The sequence below is a fragment of the Octopus bimaculoides genome, chromosome 16, assembly GCF_001194135.2.
Source record: "Octopus bimaculoides isolate UCB-OBI-ISO-001 chromosome 16, ASM119413v2, whole genome shotgun sequence".
NCBI lineage: Eukaryota > Metazoa > Mollusca > Cephalopoda > Octopoda > Octopodidae > Octopus > Octopus bimaculoides.
Window position 1 is genome coordinate 34,077,869 of NC_068996.1, and position 4,585 is coordinate 34,082,453.

At 33.8% G+C, this 4,585-nt stretch overlaps 1 protein-coding gene across 1 annotated transcript in view; it reads right to left on the reverse strand.

Moving 5' to 3' along the window:
* Positions 1-4,585, reverse strand: part of LOC106882167 (uncharacterized) — a 10,405-nt gene that overhangs the window by 970 nt on the left and 4,850 nt on the right. The window lies entirely within an intron of this gene.

Consider the following 4,585-nt stretch of genomic DNA (forward strand, 5'->3'; position numbering starts at 1 on the left):
ATCAGGAGGAACCACGTCCGGTTTCGGCCCCTACTCCTCTACCGTTTTAACGTGGCGGGGCCACCCCCTTTCGGAGGTGTCTTCGGCTCTGGTGTTGGGTGCATGTCTTCTTTCACTGTTTGTGACTGTTCTAATTCAACTGTGGAATGTCCCTCGCTATGGTTATTTTCCAGGAGGTTCTGGCCACACGTCTTATGGTTTATCAACCTGCGTTGTTGAATTACTTTCTTCCAACATACCTTCCCTTGGTGGATTAGGATCCAGTTAGCTGAAGACATCATCAGGAGGAACCATTGAACAAACATGTATTAATCACTGTTTCTTAAAATAACCCACTCCTCTACTATTTCTAAACCCATCTCAGTTGGTATTACACTTTTTTTTATATCCCCTCATTTTGCTATTCAGCCTCCAACCCACAACTTGCAGTGTACCTATCATTATATTCATTTCTCTCTCTTGTACCATCCCAACGTTTTCCTCTTTATACCCATATTTAGACCCTCTTGGCAGTCACTCCAATTCAAGCTGAATCACATTTGCCTTGTAATGAATGGTGAAACAGACTCCTCAGTCATAGTTGCCTGAGTAAAGTGGCTGGTGTTTGAATGGAGACATTCAAACACCAGCTACTATTTAATCATATCAAATACATGACAACTGCTCTAATACTCTTCTTCTTCATTTTGGTCGTCTCTCAAGGTTGAGAAAGACAATTCCACAATTTCTTGCTGAATAACCTGCACAGATAATATTGTTTACAGTGACCAAATGTTTATGCTATACATTAGTTTATTCCCTCCATCAGATCGACATTGCATGTACAGTTGCATGGTGTGCAGAGCAATGTGAGGTGAAGTATTTTGTTCATGAGCACAAAGCATCACCTGGTCTGGGAATTGAAACCATGACCTTACAATCTTCGGTACAACACCGCTAATCACTAGACCCCATGCTCTCTCTAATATTGGTGCTACAATAAAATACACCCAGCATACTGGTTTGTGAAAGGAAGGGCATCCAGCCAAAGAAAAATGGAACAAGTGACTTGTCAAAGGCAGTAACTTGAAATTAAAACTAACTCGGACTGTGGTGACCCGTCCAACACATGCCAGCATAGAAAGCAGGCATAAAACAACTATGAAAAAGAAACTTGATTACTTAGTTAAGATCAACTGCTGAAGGAGAAGAAGTAAAAATCTATTGCATCACCCAAAAAAACTAATACTTTATCAATGGTAAATAGATGAAAATCTAATGACGGCCTTATCATGATTTGAACCATAAAACTTGTAAATAAAGGAAATAATCTAGCTTTCAAAATACATTAACAAGTAACCCATTATTTATGGACCAGGATACTTATAAATGTAAAAAGAAAGCGAGACAATTTTAATATTCATAGGGATTGGGCCAAAATGAGAATTTCTGATTTCTCATCCCCCGTTTGCTTGAAACCACTACATTGTAAGTATTGCATTGTCATTTTGTACTTTAGCACCATGTTTAGGAGTAAAAATTGGCCAGCATAACTGTTGTTGAAATTACGAGAGTAACAAGTACATTCTTTTTTTTTCAAAGAAATCTTTTTCTCAACTTCGACTCGATTGTAATCGAGGTTATTAATAAAATATCTGGATAATTTTTGGTGCTTAACAATTAATATTTTTTTCTCTGCTAAATTCCAAGTGAATTTTTTCCTTACACTAATGCCATAATTTTCAAGAGAGAGGGAGAGGTCTAAAGTGGGGTAAAATTAATAATGACTTATTTCAATAATTTCTTCTTTAACTACATGGTGTGTAAATATATCAGGAAGAAAGCCACTCTAGCAGATTGTGAAGAAGCTATAGAGAATATTTTATGTTGAGTTGTGTTTTGTTATTTCATATCGTGAGTCATTTTTCCATGATCTTTCATTTGACCTAGATATTCTAAATTTTTGGTGCATTTCTGATGTCTGAGGATGAACATTGATGTGCATGAGTCTTTTTTCAAATATATTCCTAGAGAATTGAAGTAGCAAAGTTACCATATTTTGTGTTACTTATTTTGCCTCATCTAAATTATACTCAAAGAGAATGGAAATAATTTTCTGAAACAGTGTTCTGAATATGCTGTAGTATTTTTGATGCATTTGCTTAGCTGATGTAGGTTTTGTAAGGTAGTGAACATATGTGAAAAATTACTTTTCTCTAAGTCAAAAATGGAGTAAACATTACTCATTGTGTCCTATTCACCCTGCCTGCTACATTAGTTTTAATACAAAGTCTTCTTTTCTTTCACTATTTCAAGTGCTGATTCAACGAAGCATATTAAATATTCATAACATAAAGCCGGTTTTACAAGTTCTACACATGTCTGTTCCTGTACTTGTTCTATTAGGTCATTCATTCTTAAACAATCAATATGACTTGATCAGAAAGGGAGATATGGATAGGGACAATGACCTTTTTCAATATATCTGAGATTAGTAGGAGAGAAGGGAGTAAGTTAGACTGGAGATTGGTTTGAATGCTTGCAAGAGTGGACTGAGTTAAAGCACCCATGACCTTTGACAGCAGTGTTGCTGTCAGGATCACTAGAACACTCAGGAGGAGGTAATCGCTGTTAAACCATTTTTTAAAACTGCTTCTATTGGATGAGAAATTTAGAATCTCTTCAATAGTGTATAATGTAAATAAAATTGTTTTAACTAAAAGATAGCTAAAAGAAAAAGATTACTGTTTATTCATTCAGTTCAAAGGATACTGAGAAATATAGTTAAATAACTGATCCAATCAGTTTTTGTATAATCTACGCCACATTTCATCCATATGGCTTAGTAAAAATAGTTTGCAGGTCACACATTTTAATTAATAATTTACTTAAAAGTCTACTGAAAAGAAATTTCTAAATTTCTCATTTAGATTTTAGTCATTTTGAAAAATGGTTGAATTATGATTACTTTCCCCCTTATTCTTCTTTAGATTCTAATAGTAAGGAGTACCTACTCAACATTCAAGTTGGGCAGTAAAATATGGAAGTCATCAAAATAAGTAAACTCAGAAATAGTAATCATTCAGACAAAAGTCTAAATTGACACATGCTAAATTTATCTTAGATAAGATTTTCTTTCAAGCTTTCTCACTTGAGTAGGAGAAGATTTTCAAAATATCTTGAGGAATATAAATGAAACAAATAGTGAAAACAAGGAACAAGATAGGTATCTACATCATTTCCCATTCAATATGAGAATAATTTCATTCAAAATGAGAATAATTCCAATCAAAATGAGAATATCAAAAATAAGAAGGCAATCTAAAATATACAGTATTTTTGCGTCATATTGTTCCATTTATTGTCAATTTATTCACCAAGTTTATTTCTTTACTATTTATTTCCAAAAATCATATTACACACTACAAAAGTTAAAGCATTGTAGATAACAACAAAATTGATTCAACATAACACTAAAATATCACATCATTGAGATTCAATGCATCATCCACATTTGCTTGAATACTTGCAATAGAATTTGAGCATGTATTTGGTGTTATTTATTCTATTGCTTCAACAACTAGTTGTTCATGTGCTGTTAGCCTATGCTCCTTAATTGTCAATTCACTATGTGTTACTGATAAAATATCATGAAGTTTATTCACCAATTCACGTTTGACATAACTTTTCACTATTGACCAAATTTGTTCAATTGGATTGAACATGGGACTGTAAGGTGCCATTCGTAAAACTTCATGCATTGGAAATCTATCTTCATTAAAAACTTGCTCCATCTCACAATGACATGGGGCATTATCAATTACCATAGTTACTGATCTAGCAAATTGACTAAATGCCTTGATTAGGCAACACCTCGTCCATTCTTTGGCATTCTCTTTTTCAAATGAGCCCCATTTGAATTCATAGTGAACAAGACCACCATTTCCAATATAGCAAATAATATGAACGTTTGCTCCTTTTGAACCAGCTGCAACTGTTGTGCATCTTGTTCCTCGTGAAGCTTGACCTTCACATCTTGAGATATGAATATTAAAATTGCTTTCATCCATAAACAAAATTGGTTTGTTTATGGCTTGATATTCAAGCAAATTTAAGACAAAATTTCTACACTTATTTTTCTTTTTATATTCTCAAGACAATTTGGTCTTTCAGGTTCATTTCTTACATTTTTCAATGTGTACATCAACGAATCCAAATGCCTAGCGACTGTTTGCTTTGATATATATTGAGTTCAAATTTCTACCGTACTGTGCTACAAATTTCACCAAGTGTTATTTTAGGATCATTTTCAATTAGTTCAGTAAAATAATTTTCATGTGCTTCAACTACTTTTGAATAAGTTTTACCACCTCTTTTATCCTCCTTATCTCCTTTGGCAGCTGTCGATTGTGGTACATTCAATTCTGTGGTTAATCTTCTCCAATCACGGCAAGACTTCCTTTTGTACTCCCCACACACATACACAAAACACCCGTTTTTGGCTAAAGAGAATATGAATCTACAGAAAAACTGGCAAAAATTGGCATTTTGAACCCCCACCCTAATTTCTTCATTTTTAACTTTTTTCAGAAAAAAATTTTTGGCA